A 20,487-nucleotide genomic window follows, 5' to 3' on the forward strand; every position below is an offset into this window, starting at 1 on the left:
AGGTAAGTAGAACCCACCCCTGGAATGGTATCAGAATTGAAGAAGCTCTGTCCTGTCAGAGCTGAAGAAGCTTCTTGGATAAGAAGCAAAATGTCTTCAAAAAAAAACCAAGGAAGTCCAGTTGCCTTCTGAAAAAGCACCATGACCTGGATGACTGAGAATCTCTACAGGGTTTCATATTTTTGTTTGTCATCACCGCTCAGAGAACCTGTCTGGTCATCCTTGGCCAAAGAACTCAAGACCAGCAAGCTTATATCCTCAGCAAGAAAAAATCATTTTTCAATTCTTCAGTAGTCATTTAAATTCTTTAATTTAAAAAAGATAGCTCCCAGATCCCATTTTATTCTCCAACCAATATGAATTTCAGAAAGTCCCACGACCACCATCAGTAATTCAGGTCTTATTTCAGAATGAAGGCTAAGAAAGAGCCCCCCGTTACCTCGTGAGGAGAAAAAAGAAAAGGCAAATGTTAACAATGAAAGCTAAAAATGGGAAGCACGTTCCAATTCAAACAGCCACTTTTATTAGCTCGCCGTTGTCCAGTCTGATTAACGACCGTTTCCCTTCTAAAGGACAGGAGGGATTTCAAGACACCAAGAATAAGTCGATTCCTTCAAACGTCCGGCTTCCTCCAGAGTTTACTGTAGAAAGACACAACACAATTCATCACAAACATGTTAACCTTTCCATCTCCTGGGTTGAATTCAACTGTTTCCTGAATTAGCGGTAATTTAAAAGGCTGGTCCTTTCCCGGGTCAAGTTCTACAAAACATTTTGCGACATCAGGCGGGTCTTGGGTCCTTGAAGAAAACACCAAGCGAAGCTGCAGCTTCTCTCAAATAAATCAGAAGAGGTTTATGTTATGAATGAAAGGAAAAAGGGGGAAACACCTCCCCAAATACAGTTCTTCATTGTCACGCCAGGAGCCAATGACCCTTTTAAAGTTGTTGGGTTTCCTGAACGAGGCTTTAAAAATATTTTATGAGGGGGAAAAGATGCTTGAGGGCCACTAAGAGAGAAATCAGGAAGGCCTATGAATGAAAACGGCCACTTTCTGCAAGGCTGCCCGTTTTCAGTGAAATGAAATCAAACGTTGTCTATTAAGTGTTGGATGCTTGTTTAGTTGGTTAATTATGCAAATGTCACCTTCGTCCTTTCCTTATCAGGATAATTTCTGACAATCTTTAAAGACTGGATAATCATCTGCCAGAGATGCTTCAAAGAATGTTGCATTGACCAGGGGATCATAGAGATGACTTCTATGGTCCAGGGGTGAAATGCTCCCGGTTCGGACCGGATCACCTGATCCGGTAGCAATGGAGGCAGGTGGTTCGGAGAACCAGTAGCAAAAATCCCTGTCCCCCGCCCCATGCCCAGCTGAGCCGCACAATCATCAGACGCTCTTTTTTTACTTTTAAAAGCATTTTTTCTACAACCTCTTTGGCTGAAAAAATGCTTTTAAAAGTAAAAAAAAAAAAGCCTCTGCTAAGTCAAATTCTAATAAATATTTATAAATTTTGGAGATTAATTTTTCTTCCTTGGTTTCCAATAATTTATCTAATCGATTTGGTTTTGGTTCTATTCCTCCTTCCTCTTGGTCTTTTCTATATCTTGTTTTTATTTGTAAATAGGGCCACCAATCTATTAAAACAAAAAAAAAGCCTCTGCCGATCAGGCAACTCAGCTGGGATCATCAGAGCCTTTTGAAAGCATTTTTTTACAACCTCTTCTCCGAAGAGGTTGTAGAAAAAAATGGTTTTAAAAGTAAAAATTTTAAAAATTGGCCACGCCCACCCAGTCACATTACCCCCCACCAAGCCACGCCCACAGAACCGGTAGTAACAAATTTTAGATTTCACCACTGCTATGGTCCCTTCCTACTCAATTCTACAGTTCTGTTTGCTCCATTACTATTATTATTGTTGTTGTTGTTGTTGTTGGGGCTGATGGTTGATATGGGTTGCTGCCAGCATCCTAGCTATCAAGCAAGTATCTTCTTAAGATGTACGATGTTCCGAGTAGCGCAGTTTTTTGCAGTTATGTTGGTGTTATTTCAGGAAGCTGCAATTTCTTGATGTATTTTGTAAAATTCTTGGACATGGTACCAAGTGCCTCGATGACAATGGGTATCACTGTTACATGTTTCATCCATAATCCATAGTTTCAGGCTGCAATATTTCATGTTTTTTTCCAGTTCTTTTTCTTTGACTCTGGCGTCTCCTGGTACAGCAATAATAAATTGTATGCTTCGGTTTTTGACAACTGTGATATCTGGCGTGTTGTGTTCCAATTGACGATCCGTCTGTATTCAAAAATCCCAGAAGATCTTCACCTTCTCATTTTCAACAACTTTTTCCACTTTATTTTCCCATGACTTTTCGGACACAGGCAAGTCATATTTTTTACATAATGACCACTGGATTAATTTAGCAAATTATTATTATTGTTGTTGTTATGTTATGTTTTTACTTATACAAATAACTCAAGGTGGTGAACATATCTATTACACTTTCCTCCTCCTATTTTCCACACAACAACAACCCTGTGTAGAGGGTTGGTGTGAGGGACAGTCACTGGCCTAAAGTCACCCAGTTAGCCTTCATGGCTAAAATGGGACTTGAACTCATGGTCTCATGCTTTCTAATCTGGTGGCTTAATCACTAGACTAGACCAAACCAAACAAGTCTAGTTCTGTTCAGCTCCTTCTATTTTCCCTACAACAACAATAACCCTGTGAAGTGGGTTGAGTGACAGGGACTGTCCCAAAGTCACCCAGTCAGCTTTCATGTATAAGGCAAGACTAGAATTCTCTGTCTCCCAGTGTTTGGTCCAGTCACCCAGCCAGCTTTCATGTATAAGGCAGGACTAGAACTCCCAGTCTCCTAGTAATTACTCCAAGGTCAACCAGTTGGCTTTTGTGTCTAAGAGAAGACTAGAATTCACTGTCTCCTAGTGTTTGGTCCAAAGTCACCTAGCCAGCTTTCATGTATAAGGCAGGACTAGAACTCCCAGTCTCCTAGTAATTACTCCAAGGTCAACCAGTTGGCTTTTGTGTCTAAGGCAAGACTAGAATTCACTGTCTCCTAGTGTTTGGTCCAAAGTCACCCAGCCAGCTTTCATGTGTAAGGCGGGACTAGAAATCACAGTCTCCTGGTGATTACTCCAAGGTCAACCAGTTGGCTTTTGTGTCTAAGACAAGACTAGAATTCACTGTCTCCTAGTGTTTTGCTCCAAAGTCACCCAGCCAGCTTTCATGTATAAGGCAGGACTAGAACTCACAGTCTCCTGGTGATTACTCCAAGGTCACCCAGCTGGCTTTCGTGTCTAAGGCAAGACTAGAATTCACTGTCTCCTAGTGTTTTGCTCCAAAGTCACTCAGACAGATTTCACGCATAAGGCAGGACTAGAATTCACCGACTCCTGATTTCTAGGCCAGCACCTTAACTCCTAGACCAAACTGGCTTTGATTCAGCAAGGATTTCTATCTCCAATCCCACGTCATAGTCCTCTTGGCCTCTCCCCGGGGTTTCCATCCAATGTTCTCCTCCAGCCGTAAAAACGAACCGTTGCAGCAATGCAGAAATGATTGACACTTTCAGGGTCTCCCCTGGAGCCCAACCAATTATGGCTTGATAAATGAGCCGAGGTCCATGTAAACGGTCTGGATCGCCTCCTGGCCAACCCCTGGCAGTCCAGCCGGCTACACGGAAGGAGGTCAGGCTGGGTTCGTTGCATCGCTGGCTCTCCCCGTCCAAGTCTCCGAAAGTGCTTGGCGCATGAGTGGCGCTCCGGCAAGCCAGGCCAGCACGGTTGGGCTGCGGAGCCCATATGGCTTTAATGTTTATAAGCTCATCTTTTGGCACACGATATTTCAGCAGCGTGTCCAAACACAGCACATTGACATATCGTGTTATTTATGCAAAGGGACGATTTCAAAGTGTTTCTCTAACCCTTTCGGCTGCCAGCAACAGAGACTGAAATTAAGGGACGCCTTTCCCCCCTCCAGGCAGAAGCTGTTCTGCTGCAGCCTCCGGTTCCCAAAGGATCCACTTCTTTTCACGATTTAGAGGAAGAAAACACAGCAGACCATTTCAAATGCGTGGGCAGGAAATCCTTGGGGTTTTCTTGACGTCTGCAAAGCCGAGTGCGTGCAAACTTCATTTTCCAATTTCAGAGTGCTGATATTCTTCCTTAGCCTGAAATGTGTGCAATGAAAAGGAATACCCTACACAGGTTTTGCACTGTATTTTTTGCAGGCACTGATCTACTCATGTATTTTTGCAGACACCAGTCTACTCATTTGTTTTCTTTTAACACTGATCAGCTGTAGGGCAGCCCTTTGAAGCCCCACGGCAAGAGTTTAAACAGTTTTTTTCCCTCTAGCCATCAGCTGGGACTCAGGAGGCAGCAATAGATTGGGGGTGGGGCCAAATAAAAGGTAAGAATAATGTGGGGGGTGGGGGGCGCGAGGGAGCATGGGGGGCAGAACCGGTTTAGTGACATCATATCGTCACTGCTACCAGCTCGGGAGAACCGGGCCAAACCAGGAGGAACCCACCACTGGCCTATTCAGTCCATAGGCCTTCATCACTATGCCTTCATAATGGTAAAGGATGGCTTCATTTTAGAATATTAGAGGATTTATTTCAGGGCCTGATCAAACCAGTAGGCTGTATCAGATACTAATAACAAATTAGTCACCACCAACCATCAGCAGTCATTGCAAGAAGGCTCTTGAGTCCTAATGGACAATCGCTTAAATATGAGCCATCAGTGTAGCAGCCGCCGCGAAAAAAGCCAATTCAATCCTAGGCTGCATTGAGAGAGGCATAGAATCAAGATTATTTGACGTGTTAGAATTACTTTATAATGCCTTGGTAAGGCCACGCTTGGAACATTGCATCCAGTTTTGGTCACCAGGATATAAAAAAGATGTTGAGACTCTAACAAGAGTGTAGGGAAGAGCAACAAAGATGACTTGCGGGACCGCCTATTACCACCAATAGTCTCCCACTGGCCGGTACACTCTCATAGAGAGGGGCTCCTCCGGGTGCCGTCTGCCAAACAATGTCGACTGGCAGCCCCCAGGGGGAGAGCCTTCTCTGTGGGGGCACCTACTATCTGGAATGAGCTCCCCCCGGAGATACGGAGGATCCGGGATCTGCACACTTTCCGCCGCGCTCTAAAGACCTTTTTATTTCACCAGGTGGGCCTGGCCTAACTTTCTCTCTCTTTTAAAACAATTTTAATATTTTAATATTTTTAATATTTTTAATATTCAAAGTCTAAATTTGTTTTAAATTGATTGGGGTTTTAATCTGTCTGGGCCAAACTATTTAATTCAATTTTATTTCTACTTTTTAAATTTTGTATGTATGTATTTTATTGTTGGCTGTTCACCGCTCTGAGTCCTTCGGGAGTAGGGCGGTATACAAATCAAATAAAAGTAAAAAGTAAAAGTAAAGATTAGGGGACTTTGGGCTGGAATTGGGTATGTCTAGTTTAACTGTAACTTTGTTGCTTGTATCCTTACGATTTATATTGATATTGTTTCCTGAATGCTTATTTGTACCCTATGACCATCATTAAGTGTTGTACTTTATGATTCTTGATGAACGTATCTTTTCTTTTATGTACACTGAGAGCATATGCACCAAAGACAAATTCCTTGTGTGTCCAATCACACTTGGCCAATAAAGAATTCTATTCTATTCTATTACTGAAAAGAAGGACTAGAGATGACATGATAGCAAACTTCTAATATTTGAAGGGCTGCCACAAAGAAGATGGAGTCAAGCTGTTCTCCAAAGCACCTGAAGGCAGGACACGAAGCAATGGATGGAAACTAATCAAGGAGAGAAGCAACGTAGAACTAAGGAGAAATTTCCTGACAGTGAGAACAATTAATCAGTGGAACAACTTGCCTCCAGAAGTTGTGGGTGCTCCATTACTGGAGGTTTTTAAGAAGAGATTGGACAGCCAATTCAAAACGGTATAAGGTCTCCTGCCTCAGCAGGGATTTGTACTAGAAGATCTCCAAGGTCCCTTCCGACTCTTATTATTCTGTAATAATGGTTTGAGAGAAGAAGAGAGTTTATTTTTCAAATGTATATCCTATCACAACCATGGAAGAATGTTGGGGACTCTCAACCAGTGGTGGGTTGCCCCCGGTTCGGACCGGTTTGCCAGAACCGGTAGTAAAACTGGCAGAAGGCTCCTCCCACTGACTCAGACATCATCATAGGTGATCTGTGCACGTGCAGAAGAGCATGTGCAGGCACGATGCAAACTGGTAGTAAAGGTAAGTAGAACCCACCCCCTGCTCTCAACAATAAATGAAACATAATAATGCATCAGAAAATTTCAACAATGGATAAAAACAAATACTACTGCTTGGAAATGTAGGCAGTAGCTACAACATCTTAATCTAGTGATCTTGATAAAGCAGAATAATTGTAGCTCAGGGTTAAAATGAAATCAATAGACACATAGACATAAACATCTACATATGGTGCAAAAGAGACAATCAACAAGGCAAAAAGGGAACAAAAAAGACCAAAACACGCCCCCACCAGCAATCAACATGCAGATGGAGCATAGATTAACCGCAAGATTAACATCAGACCAAAACAATCAAGAAGTAAACAATACCCCAATCAAGGAACTGTCAAACAAGCTAACAGTAAACAGCCCAACCGAAGAATCTCCAAGACCAACCCCACCAACGCTGACAGGGCAAGCCACGAGAATACAAATTGAGAGCAAACCCCCTTCTTTACTACACTGATAATGTTACCTTCATTGGGTAATGAAACATCTGTAAGAAAACCACCAAGCTCAGACAACACCAAGGATCCCTCATTTCAAGCCTGAGCTACAAATATTCTCTTTTTTGGTAAGATTAATTACGTTCACCATTTTGATAGAAAGTCCTGGCTTATATGTGCATATATACTTTCTTTCTTTCTTTCTTTCTTTCTTTCTTTCTTTCTTTCTTTCTTTCTTTCTTTCTTTCTTTCTTTCTCTCTCTCTCTCTCTCTCTCTCTTTCCCTCTCTCATTCTCTCTCTCTCTCTCTCTCTCTCTCTCTCTCTCTCTCTCATTCTCTCTCTCTCATTCTGTCTCTCTCTATTCTCTCTCTTTTTCTCTCTCATTCTTTCTCTCTCATTCTCTCTCATTCTCTCTCTTTCTCATTCTCTCATTCTCTCTCTCATTCTCTCTCTCTCTCATTTTCTCCCTCATTCTCTCTCTCTCATTCTCTCTCTCATTCTCTCTCTCATTCTCTCTCTTTCTCTCTTTCTCTCTCTCATTCTCTCTTTCATTTTCTCTCTCATTCTCTTTCCCTCTCATTCTCTTTCTTTTTTCTCTCTCTCTCTCATTCTCTCTTTTCCCTCTCATTCTCTCTCTCTCATTCTCTCTCATTCTTTCTTTCTCTCTCTCTCTCTCTCTCTCTCTCATCCCCCCCCTCTCTAAAAGCTGGTAAATTTGATTAGATGTTCCTTGTGGTTTCTCTCAACTACAGATAGTCCTCCACTTACAACAGTTCATTTAGTGACTGTTCAAAGTTTCAAGGGCACTGAAAAAAGTGATTTATGACTGTTTTTCACACCTGAAAAAAAAAATCATTTCCATGGTCACGTGATCAAAATTCAGACCCGTGGCAACTGACTCATATTTATGACGGTTGCAGTAGGGGCATGTGATCCCTTTTTGCCACCTTCTGGCAAGCAAAGTCAATGGGGAAGCCAGATTCACTTAACAACCGTGTTGCTAACTTAACAACTGCAGCGATTCACTTAACAACGGTGGCAAGAAAGGTCGTAGAATGGAGTAAAACATCCTTAACAAATACCTCACTTAGCAACAGGAATGTTGGGCTCAATTGTGGCCGAGGATTACCCTTGATTCGAAAAAAAAAAAAATCAGGCAAAACCACAATCTGGGAAATAAACATTTATTTCCATGACAGTATCCTCTAAGCTTCCTACCAAATGCAATTAATTGTACAAACATGGCAAGTCCCTCTGTGTGTACTGATGACCACACAGCTGTCAGAGTAAACAATAGCAATGTGTGTGTGTGTGTGTGTGTGTGTGTGTGTGTGTGTGTGTTTGAATGTATATATAGCCCCTGGATACTAATTTGCCAGGAATGTTTTTCAGCTTGTAGATGAAAAGGTCATATGTAGTCAAGAGGCATGGAGCTGTCTAGTTAGGTATGATGGAGAGTCTATATTTAGCCCAAAAACACTGAACTTCTGAAGAAAAAGCAGTCACACTACATGCTTACAACTGCTTTTGTTGTTTTACGTATACAGAATATAGAATAGTTAGTCATGGGACAGCAGTGTGCGGCGGCAGCCAAAACAGCTTAATGCAATCCTGAGTTTTATAAACAGAGGCATAGAATCAAAATCACATGAAGTATGAGTACCGCTTTATAAAGCCTTAGCAAGGCCAGGTGCAACTGGATGCAGGTGCAACTGGATGCACCTGGAATCCTGCATCCAGTTTTGGTCCCCACGTTACAACAAAAAAGATACTGAGACTTTAGAAAAAGTGCAAAGAAGAGCAACTAAGAAGATTAAAGACCTGGAGACTAAAATATATTTATTTTTTACTTTATTTTTTTTATTTTTTAAATTTATATACCGCCCTTCTCCCCGAAGGGACTCAGGGCAGTGAACAGCCGAAAATTAAAATAACATACAATATAAAAGTTAAAATAACTAAAAATAAATTAAATTAATCGGCCTCCCAATTTAAAACCCCAAGCTATACAATTAAAAAACTAACCCATAAAACCTATTCAGGCCAGGCCGGTTTTCTGAAATAAAAACGTCTTCAGGGGCTTACGGCAAGTGCAGAGATCCGGAATCAGTCGTATTCCGGGACGTAGCTCGTTCCAGAGGGCAGGTGCTCCCACAGAGAAAGTTCTCCCTGAAGAACAGTTGGAGGATTTGGGCTTGGCTAGTCCAGAGAAAAGAAGGACTAAGAGGAGACGTGATGGCAGTATTCCAGTATTTGAGAGGCTGCCACAAAGAAGAGGGGGGGTCAAATTATTTTCAGTTAAATATAAGGTAAGGAGTGGAGGAAAGCACCACTGGAAAACAGCTGAAAAGCCGTTATCCAGATAAAAATAAACCTAGGAGAAGTGAAGGAGAAAATGTTGGAAAGCAGTTAAAACCAAACTGTGATCCAGCCAACATAAGTTAGGATTGGAGGAACATCCCTGGAAACCAGTAAATTAAGCTGCAATCTAGCCAAAATAAAATTAGGAGGAGTGAAGGAGATATCTTTGAAGAATAGTTACTGATTTTGAAATGTTTTTTTAAGAGAGGAATACAATATTATATGTTGATTATTAGATGTGATTTAAAAGAAACTGACTTGATTTGAGTCTTGGAAGTAAGGAGAATATATGAAATACTGATTGTTAAAATGATAAATGAATATTATAAAGAGCTGTTTAGATTTGAAGTTTAAGATTTAGGGTGATTACATAATAGAATGTTAAATGTTGGAATAAGATGTTAGAGTGAATGATAAAAATTGGGTTTAGACTTGTTTTTTTTTCCTTTCTTTTCTTTTTTCTTTAAGATGTTAATTTGGAATTTATACTTATTTTACACCAGACCAAACTTTTGCTCTAAAAAGATGTTGTTTTATGTGAAAAATAAATTTTAAAAAATTTCAAAAAAAAAAAAAAAAGGAGAAATTTCCTAACAGTGAGGTCAATTAGTGAGCCTGGATAGCTCTGCAGACTAAAGCACTGTAATTTAACACCAGCTGTCTGCAATTCAAGTAAGTTCAAATCTTGCCAGGCTCAAGGTTGACTCAGCCTTCCATCCTTTCTAAGGTAGGTAGATTAAGGACCCAGTGTGTGGGGGCAATAAGATGACTTTGTATAAAATATACAAAAGTATGAAGGCTATTGCTTAACGCACTGTAAGCCGCCCTGAGTCTCCGGAGAAGGGCGGCATATAAATCAATTTTTTTAAAAAAAATAGCCGGAGGAAGAGCTTGCCTTCAGAAATTGTGGGTGTTTCATCACTGGAGGCTTTTAAGAAGAGACTGGATAGTCACTTGTCTGAAACAGTATAGGTTCTCCTGCTTGAGCAGGAGGCTGGACTAGAAGACCTCCAAGGTCCCTTCCTGCTCCGATTGATTGATTGATTGAATAGAAGAGTAGGAAGTCCTTGGAGGTCTCTAGTCCAGCAGTCCCCAACCTTTCTGGTTTTGTGGACTGGCGGCAGCGGGGGAGGGGAGAGGGGATGGTTCCCCGTGAGTGCCACCACTTGCACAAATGCAACTTCACACGTTTGCGCGCTTGACCACTGCTTGCGTGGCCCGGTTCCCAATGGGCCACAGACCAGGAAACCCCTGTTCTAGTCCAACCCCCTGCTGAAGAAGAAGAAGACCCTATGCCATTCCAGACAGTCTCTTCTTGAAAAGCTCCAGTGATGGAACACTCACAATTTCTGGAGTTCTTGTACTTCTGGATCATGGACTTTGGATAACGTTAGCCTCAGCAACTGACCCCAGCAAAGTTTCTTGCTTTGTCCACTTGGTCCATCTCCAGGCCACCCTCCTGTACTCTGAGTAGCAGAAACTTAACAGAAAGTTTCATCTGCTTCTCTCTCTCTCTCTCTCTCTCCCTCTCTCTTTCTCTCTCTTTCCCTCTCTCCCTCCCTCCCTCTCCCTCTGTCTCTCATTCTCTCTCTCTCTTTCCCTCTCTTTCTCATTCTCTCTCATTCTCTCTCTCATTCTCCATCTCCCTCTCTCTCCCTTTCCCTCTCTCCCTCTCTCTTTCTCTCTTTCCCTCTCTCCCTCCCTCTCCCTCTGTCTCTCATTCTCTCTCTCTTTCCCTCTCTCTTTCCCTCTCTTTCTCATTCTCTCTCATTCTCTCATTCTCCATCTCCCTCTCTCTCCCTTTCCCTCTCTCCCTCCCTCTCTCTCTCTTTCTCTCTCTTTCTCATTCTCTCATTCTCTCTCTCATTCTCCATCTCTATCCCCCTCCCTCTCACTCTTTCTCCCTCCCTCTCTCATTTTCTCTCTCATTCTCTCTCTCTCCCTCTCTTTCTCTCTCATTCTCTCTCTCATTCTCCATCTCCCTCTCTCTCTCTTTCACTCTCTCCCTTTCTCCCCTCCTTCTCTCCCTCCCTCCCTCTCTCATTCTCTCTCTCATTCTCTCTCTCTCTTTCCCCTTTCTTCCTCTCTCATTCTCTTACTCATTCTCATCTCTCTCTCCCTTTCCCTCTCCTTCTCTCTCTTGCTCTCTCATTCTCTCTTTCTCATTCTCTCTCTTTCCCCTCCCCATTCTCTCTCTCTCTCTCTCTCATACACACACACAAACACACACACACACAAACACACACAATTAGAAAAGATAAGGACTGCAAGAGGATCCTCTAGTCTAGTTACAAGAAAGGTCAGGCTTTGACCACTGAGTGAGTTATTATCTCTTGTGATCAGCTGAAATTGCAGTGGGAAATTATCCTGTTAATGGAAGGAAATTCAACAGAAGGCTCCCTCTACCGAGTGGTTCCAAAAACACTCCCAAACAGTGAAAGAGAAACCAACCGGCCTACAATGGCGCAAGTGTGATTTTTTTAAAATTATAACTCCTACAAAGGTTGGCCACCTCCAGTAGATCACTTCTCCAGAGCTTTTCCTCCAAATAACCAGGTTCTAAGAACAATTAGAACACCACAATTGCTGTCTCTGCGTGCGCTGAAAGCAAGTGATCCAGGTGGCTTTCTTTCTGACAATTAATACCCTATAAAGGTAGTCAGTCCTTGACTTACAACTATTCATTTAGCAACTGTTTGAAGTTACAGCAGCCCTGGAAAAATGACTTATGACCAGTTTTCACACTTATGACTGTTCAGTGGTGGGTTTCAATTTTTTTTACTACCGGTTCTGTGAGCGTGGCTTGGTGGGCATGCATGGTTTGATGGGCGTAGCTTGGTGAGCGTGGCAGGGGAAGGATACTGTAAAATCTCCATTCCCTCCCCAATCCAGGGGAAGGATACTGTAAAATCCCCATTTCCTCCTGATCAACTGGGACTTGGGAGGCAGAGAATAGCTGGGGGTGGGGCCAGTCAGAAGTGGTATTTACCGGTTCTCCGAACTACTCAAAATTTTCACTACCGGTTCTCCAGAACTGGTCCAAACCTGCTGAAATCCACCTCTGTGACTGTTGCATCATCCCTGAGATCACATGATCAAATTCAGATGCTTGACAACTGGTTCATATTTATGATGGTTGCAGTGTCCCAAGATCATATGATCCCCTTTTGCGACCTTCTGGCAATGGGGGAAGCCAGATTCACTTAACCATGTTGCTAAAAGTCTGTAGAGATTCTCAGTCAGCCAGGTCCTGGTTCTCCCAAAGGTGCTTTTTTCAGGAGGCAACTGGACTTTCTTGTTTTTTCTTTGAAGACGTTTCCTTTCTCATCCAAGAAGCTTCTTCAGCTCTGACAGGATAGTGGGGAATGGAAGGATTTATACTCCTTGCAGACAGCTGGTCATCTGCATCCTTTTAGAGGATCCTTGAAGGTGTGGAAGTAGGAATGGATTTCCAGAGAGAGAATTGTGGACTACAGGAACCAGGGGCACAACTTGGGTGACCCTAAGGACACAGATAAACCTCCAAGAGCTTCAACGACCCTCTAAAACAGGGGTCACCAACCTTTCGGACCTCAGGGACCACTAAATTCATAACTTTCAATCCCGCGGACCACTAATATGAATTAGTGATGGGATGGGGTCCTTCAGGCACTTAGCATGGGCCACCTGTTAGCAAAGAGAAGCGCCCCAGGTCAACCCTAGCTTTGTTGTCCATTGCAGCTAAGAATCTCAAATACGACCAAGAATGAGTTTTTGTCTTGTAGCCAGCCTGGGCACTAGATCACCGCCACCCCACTCTGAAAACTCTCTCTCTCAAGGAGCCCGGCTGAAGTTTCGTGCACCGCTGACTGAAGCACCTGGATTCCCAAGGAGGGAGGGAGAAGCTGGAGCTACTAAACAGGCAGCCAAGCTAAATGCCTGAAGGACCCCATCCCATTAGCGAGTGGGATTAATTACTTTGGCAGGCCGTATCTGGCCCAGGGGCCATAGTTTGAGGATCCCTGACAGTGCAATATAAAAAATGCAAAAATGCAAAGATTTTTCTGTGGACCACCAAAAATTTCTCACGGACCACCAGTAGTCCATGGACCACCACTGCTCTAAAAGTCTGTTGGTGGCTTGGTTTTCCTATTATTATTATTTTTTTTAGCAACACGTGGAAGGGATTTGCTTGTCCTCACCAATGGGTTTTGTTTGCAACTTCTGTGACTTGGTTAGTTTCCATTCATTGCTTCTTGTCCTGCCCTCAGGTGCTTTGGATAATAACTTTTTTTTTTAATTTGATTTATATGCCACCCTTCTCCGGAGACTCAGGGAGGCTTACAATGTGCTCAGCAATAGCCTTCATCCTTTTGTATATTTATACAAAGTCAGCTTATTGCCCCCACAACTGGGTGCTCAACTTGACTCAGAGGTGAAATCCAGCAAATTCTGACAGGTTCTGGAGAACTAGTAGCGGAAATTTTGAGTAGCTCAGAGGCAAATAACACCTCTGGCTAGTCCCACAGTGGGGTGGGAATGGAGATTTTGCAATATCCTTCCCCCAGTAGTGGGGAGGGAATGGGAATTTTGCAGTATCCTTCCCCTGGAGTGGGGTGAAATGGAGATTTTGCAGTATCCTTCCTCTGCTACGCCCACCAAGCCACACCACACCCACCAAGCCATGCCCACAGAACCAGTAGAAAAAAATTTGAATTTCATCACTGGTTTGACTTCCTCTTCTTTGTGGCAGCCCCTGAGATATTGGAACACTGCTATCATGTCTCCCCTATTCCTTCTTTTCATTAAACTAGACGTACTCAGTTCCTGCAACCGTTCTTCATATGTTTTATCCTGCAGTCCCCTAATCATCTTTGTTGCTCTCCTCTGCACTCTTTCTAGAGTCTCAACATATTTTTTACATCGTGGTAACCAAAACTGAATGCAGGATTCCAAGTGTGGCCTTACCAAGGCATTATAAAGTGGTATTAACACTTCACGTGATCTTGATTCTATCCCTCTGTTTATGCAGCCTAGAACTGTGTTGGCTTTTTTGGATGCTGCTCCTCACGTCTATGAGCATAAAAAGCTTTCCTTGAGCGGAATTCAACTTTTGGGGTTCACATGGACAGGTCCACACAGTTTATTTGGTGGCAGCACCGAAATGATTTCCCATTGCCTTTTTTCCCAAAATGACTTTCCAGCTTCCCAGTCTAGCTGGCAGCTTAGAATGACAAGAAATGTGTGTTTTCACAATGATAGAACACATAATATTGACCTTTGTTATTGAATGGAATGAATCATTCAGGAGGCTATTTAAAATGCAAACATGGTTCAAGGGTTTATTATCGCCAGCAGACACAGAGAAAGAGACATGCGTGCACAGAGGGAATACTGGAGACATAGCAACTTCAGACAGACTTCATTAATTAGCTTGTATCTGGGGTATCTCTGAATTGGCTTTCCCTTCCTTGCTTTGAATCAGACAGCCCTACACCACCTCCGTTGTACGTAGGAGTCATTTCAAAGCAGACTTTTATCCCAATCGCCTTTTCAGAGGAAATGTTTCAGCTAATAAAAGGTCCCTAAAGCTTATTCAATTAATCAGAATATAGCTCAAAGGAACCTTGGAGGTCTTCTAGCCCAACCCCCTGCTCAGGCAGGAAACCCTATATCTGTGATGGTGAACCTATGGCACGCGTGCCACAGGTGGCATGCAGAGCTTTCTCTGCAGGCACGCCGGCCGTCGCCCCAGCCCAGCTCCACCATGCACGCCTACGTGCCCCCCGCTAGCCAGCTGGTCTTTGGGTCTCTGCCGTGCATGCGCGGGGGTGGGGCGCATGTGCGGGGGGCACTTGCATTGCATTTGGGGGGTTCATGTGTGTGCCCCCCATGCCTGTTTTGGGCCTGGAAAGCCTCCTGCACCAATCTGGAAGCCAAAATAGGGCGTAGGGGTGCCGCTCGAGGGCCCCCCTCCACCCTGTGCCCTGTTTTGGGCCTGGAAGGCCTCCTGAACTAATCTCGGGCATGGGAGGGGCGGGGCCAGTGGTGGGATTCAGCCAGTTCGCACCACTTCAGGATAACCGGTTGTTAACTTTCTGAGCAGTTTGGTGAACTGGTTGTTGGAAGAAATCATTAGGGCAGAGAACCGGTTGTTAAATTATTTGAATCCCACCATTGGCCGGGGCGCATGTATGGAGTACACATTGCATTTTGGGGGTTCAGACACACATTCATGCATTCATGCACATGCACAGATGCTTTGGGCACTCGGCACCAAAAAGGTTAACCATCACTGCCCTATATCATTTCAGACAAATGGTTGTCCAATCTCTTCTTAAAAGCTTCCAGTGTTGAAGAATTCACAACTTCTGGAGGCAGGTTGTTCCACTGGTTAATTGATCTAACTATCAGGAAATTTCTCCTTAGTTCTAGGTTGCTTCTTTCCTTGATTAGTTTCCATCCGTTGCTTCTTGTCCTGCCTTCAGGTGCTTTGGAGAATAGCTTGACTCCCTCTTCTTTGGGGCAGCCCCTGAGATATGAGAACACTGCTATCATGTATGTCCTTCTTTTCATTAAACTAGACATACCCAATTCCAGCAACTCTTCTTTATATGTTTTAGCCTCCAGTCATCTGGAACTTTGATGCTATATATGTTGGTGGCACCAAGATTATGCACAAAAATGGAAGGACGCTTTGATTCGCACCATGGACCAAAGGCTGAGAAGTTTATGGAGGTAGAAGAGATGGGTAAACTGTCTGCTTTGATTAAAGGAAAAAAAAACAAATATTTTTGTTTCTACTTGGAAACCGCTTCTGGATTTTGTACTTGAGGTGGGAAAAAAATGAAACTTTGATTTTGGGTTTTACCGATTAGATAGGTTTGTTGTTATAGAAATGGCTAGTTTATACTATTACGGAAAAATAAAACGTTGAGGTTTGATGTTATTATTTTATTCTACGGCACCAAAGGAAGTCAGGAATCAATGCCTTTTTTTTCTTTTTTCCCCTTTTTCCCACACTTTTCCCTTCCCTCTTCCCTCCCCTATTTTTCCTACTATCTTCTTTTGAATTTTCTGCATCTTATACTGTTACTACATAAATAAAATAAAAACTTTGGAAGAAACAAAAAATAAAGTCATGCTCTAGAGCAGTGTTTCTCATCCAAGACATCATCTTGAAGCTTTGTGGACTTTCATTCTGGGAGTTGAAGTCCACACAGCTTAAAGATGCTGAGTTTGAGAAATGACAGCTGTAGCGTTTTCTGTCAACTCATGGATAGTTGAAATGCTCTTTGAATCAGCATTGGAGCAAGGCCTTCTTATCTCATAAAGGGAAATGTCTTGTAAAATCATTGAGCTACTTTGCTGAAGATTGGATGGGACAACTTCACATTGGCCTAGAGATTAAAACGTATGAAGAACAGTTGCAGGAGTTGAGTTTGGTTAGTCTAGAGAAAAGAAGGACTAAGAGGTGACATGATAGGAGTATTATCACCTTTAAAGCGCTCCATGGCATAGGACCCGGGTACCTTCGAGACCGACTTCTGCCACCAATAGCCTCCCACCGGCCAGTTCGCTCCCACAGAGAGGGTCTCCTCAGGGTGCCATCGGCCAAGTTATGTCAGCTGGCGACACCCAGGGGGAGGGCCTTCTCTGTGGGAGCCCCAGCCCTGTGGAATGAACTGCCCCCGGAAATACGTAAGATCTCCGACCTCCGGGTGTTTCGCTGCACACTGAAGACCCTGTTGTTCCGCCAGGCCGGGCTATCAATATAATAATTTTAAATTGGGGTATTTTAAATTTTCGGGGTTTTAAACCGGGCCAAATCTATTTAATTATTTTAATTTTTAATCATTGTTTTGTCTTGTGTTTTTAAATTGGCTGTACACTGCCCTGAGTCCTTCGGGAGAAGGGCGGTATAGAAATAAAATATTACTATTATTATTATTATTATTATTATTATTATTATTATTATTATTATTATTATTATTTATTGGTTAATCTTTAGTGAGATTCACAGCCTTTGAGGCTGGTTAATAGCTCAGCAGCTCGAGTCCTAACCAAGGACCTAGGAACTGTTAAGGTATCGTCGGAGGATGTAAGCTGTTCCGAGTAAGGTGGTTTTTTGTAGAGTCAAAATGTTCAAGTCTGGCAAATTTAGAATTTCTAAATAGCGGGGTAACCCTTTGGGTATTGCTCCGAGGGCTCCAATTACAATCGGGACAACACACGATTTCTTTTTCCACAGTCGCTCAACTTCAATTTGTAAGTCCCGGTACTTTGTGATTTTTTCTTGCTGCTTATCTTCAATTCGTGCATCACCAGGTATTGCAATGTCAATGAACCATACTTTTTTCTTTTCAACTATTGTTATGTCAGGTGTGTTGTGGACCAAGTGCCTGTCAGTCTGAATCCTAAAGTCCCACAAGATCTTGAGTTTCTCATTCTCTAAAACTTTCTCAACCTGATGTTCCCAGTGGTTTTTGCTGTACTCAAATCCAAACTTCTGGCACAATTTCCAGTGAATGATTTTAGCAACACGGTCATGGCGTTGTAGGTAGTCAGTTTGTGAAATTTTGCTGCACCCACTGATCAGGTGGTCGACTGTCTCATCTTTCTCATTGCAGAGGCGGCATTTGCTGTTGGTGGTAACATGTTGATGATTATTATTATTATTATTATTATTATTATTATTATTATTATTATTATTATTATTATTATTATTCCGGTATTTGAGAGGCTGCCACAAAGAGGAGGGGGGCCAATTTGTTTTTCAAAGCACCAGAAGGGCAGGACAAGAAACAATAGATGGAAACTAATCAAGGAGAGAAGCAACCTGGAATTGAGGAGAAACTTCCTAACAGTGAGGTCAATGAACCAGTGGAACAGAAGTTGCCTTCAGAAATTGTTGGGGCTTCATCACTGGAGGTTTTTAAGAAGAGACTGGACAGCCACTTGTCTGAAATGGAATAGGATCTCCTGCTTGAGCAGGGGGTTGGACTAGAAGACCTCCAAGGTCCCTTCCAGCTCTAATCTGATTGATCAGATTGAATGATTGATTGGCTCTCTTGCTGCTTTTTCCAATAAACTTCCACAATAAAACTGTCACCATTACAGCCTCTACCGCATTGGAAGATTGGTAACAGAACTCAACAATGATTGTTCCCAGCCAGGAAAAACATCATAAAATTAAACTTTATGTCTTTAGGCTAAGTGCTGGCAACAATACTAGGTCTGGAGACAATGAGGGAGCCATTGTGTAAGCCTGCCTGTGTCAGGAGCTTCAGCGGCACCTGATTTGCACACCGTCACCACCACACAGGCACAAAATAGGCCTAATTCATGATCAAGGCTCCACTATTGTACTGTTGTCCAGATTTTCTTCAGCAAAGCAATCTCTTGGCAGCAAAACATCAGACTGTCCAGCAATTCAAAGTAAAGTAAAGTAAAGTAAAGTAAAGTAAAGTAAAGTAAAGTAAAGTAAAGTAAAGTAAAGTAAAGTAAAGTAATAAAATAAATTTTAAAAAATAGAACAAAATAAAACAAAAAAATTAAAATAAAATAAAGTAAAATAATAAAATAAAATAAATTTAAAAAAACAAAACAAAACAAAACAAAAAATAAATAAATAATAAAATACGGTAAAATAAAACAAAACAAAACAAAACAAAACAAAACAAAACAAAACAAAACAAAACAAAACAAAACAAAACAAAGTTATCCACTTACAACAGTTTACTTAGTGACCATTTACTTAGTTACAATGGCACTGGAAAAAGGGTCTTATGACCGTTTTTCACACTTACGACCATTATAGCATCCTCATAGTCACGTGATCAAAATTCAGATGCTTAGCAACTGACTCATATTTATGACGGTTGCAGCATCCCGGGATCATTTTGTGACCTTCTGACAAACAAACTCAATGGGGAAGCCAGATTCATTTAACAACTGTGACAAGAAAGTCCGTTAAATTGGGGCAAAATTCACTTCATAAATGTCTCATTTAGCAACAGAAATTTGGGGGTCAATTGTGGTTCCCAAAAAGGGATGAGCGGGGCGGGGCTTCTGGAGACCAAAAATGGCCGTATTCGGTGTATAAGATGCACCAACATTTCCACCCTCTTTTAGGGGAGGAAAACTGTGTCTTATACTCCAAAAAATACGGTATATTTGCCTTCATTCATGATCATGTTTTGCCTTTTAAATAGACCTTTGCAATTGGAGTTGACTCCCAACCAATTAGAAACATGCATACAGTAATAAAATTAAAGCAGCAATCAATAAAATAATGTAATATAACAATAAAATAGTAGTCACAGAAGTAACTCTGGCACCAGAAACAGTTAATAGCTGCAACGATTACATTTCAAAGGTTCTTTGAAAAGTTGCATGTAGAAGGAAGCATGTTCAGTAGGAAAAACTGGGGCCCTCCTTCCTCCATGTTACTTTTAAGGAAGTCCTTAAAAGTGATCTCAGCCACAGCAGCATGAATGTGAGTCAGAGAAAATCAAAAATGGAAGGCAAAAGACAAAAAGAAAGACAGAAAGTGGAAGGAAGGAAGGCAGAAGACAAGAGAAGGAAGACAGAAGAAAGAACCAAGTCAGAAAATGGAAGAAGGAAAAAAGAAAACAGAAAGGAAATAAGGAAGAAGGAATGACAGAAGATGGAAGAAGGGAGAAGAAAGACGGGAGAAGGAAAACCGAATATGACAGATGAAAGGAGGAAGTCAGAAGATAGAAGAAAAAAGATGAAAGACAAGATGTAAGAAAGAAGATAGAAGGGGAGAGAAGGAAGATGGGATGACAGAAGATGGAAGAGGAAAGAAGGAGAACAGAAGATGGAAGAAAGAAAATAGAAGGAAGAAGGGAGAGAAGATGAAAAAAGGAAGATGAAAGAAGAAAGATAGAAGACAGAATTGACAAAAGGATGATGGAACAAGAAAGAAGGGAGACAGGAGGAAAATAGAAGACAGAAAGGAAAGAAAGAAGGTGGGATAACAAAAGATAGAAGAAGAAAGATGGAAGAAGAAAGAAGGAAAACAAAGGATGGAAGAAGGAAGAAGGAAAACAGAAGATGGAGGGAGAAAGAACACAGAAAGGGAAAGAAGGAAGACAGGTTGCCAGGTGATCGAAGAAGACAGAAGAGGAAAGAAGGAAGATGGAAGAAGGAAGAAGGAAGACAGGAAAGAAGAAAAATGGTAGAAGAAAGAAGGAAAACAAAAGATGGAAGAAAAAAGAACACAGAAGGGAAAAAGGAAAGATGGTAGAAGAAAGAAGATGGAAAATGGAAGGAGAAAGAACACAGAAGGGGAAAGAAGGAAGACAGGATGACGGAAGATAAAAGAAAGAAGTCAGAAAATGGAAAAAGAAAGAA

At 42.1% G+C, this 20,487-nt stretch overlaps 1 long non-coding RNA gene across 1 annotated transcript in view; it reads right to left on the reverse strand.

The window, feature by feature from the left end:
- Positions 1–500: 500 nt before the first annotated feature.
- LOC117674823 (uncharacterized) overlaps positions 501–20,487 on the reverse strand; it is a 66,765-nt gene continuing 46,778 nt past the window's right edge. The window contains exon 4 of the long non-coding RNA XR_004594001.3: positions 501–641. This is a non-coding gene — a long non-coding RNA (uncharacterized LOC117674823). The remainder of the gene's footprint in view (positions 642–20,487) is intronic.

Source organism: Pantherophis guttatus, chromosome 3 (genome assembly GCF_059756535.1).
Source record: "Pantherophis guttatus breed Tessera chromosome 3, ASM5975653v1, whole genome shotgun sequence".
Taxonomy (NCBI): domain Eukaryota; kingdom Metazoa; phylum Chordata; class Lepidosauria; order Squamata; family Colubridae; genus Pantherophis; species Pantherophis guttatus.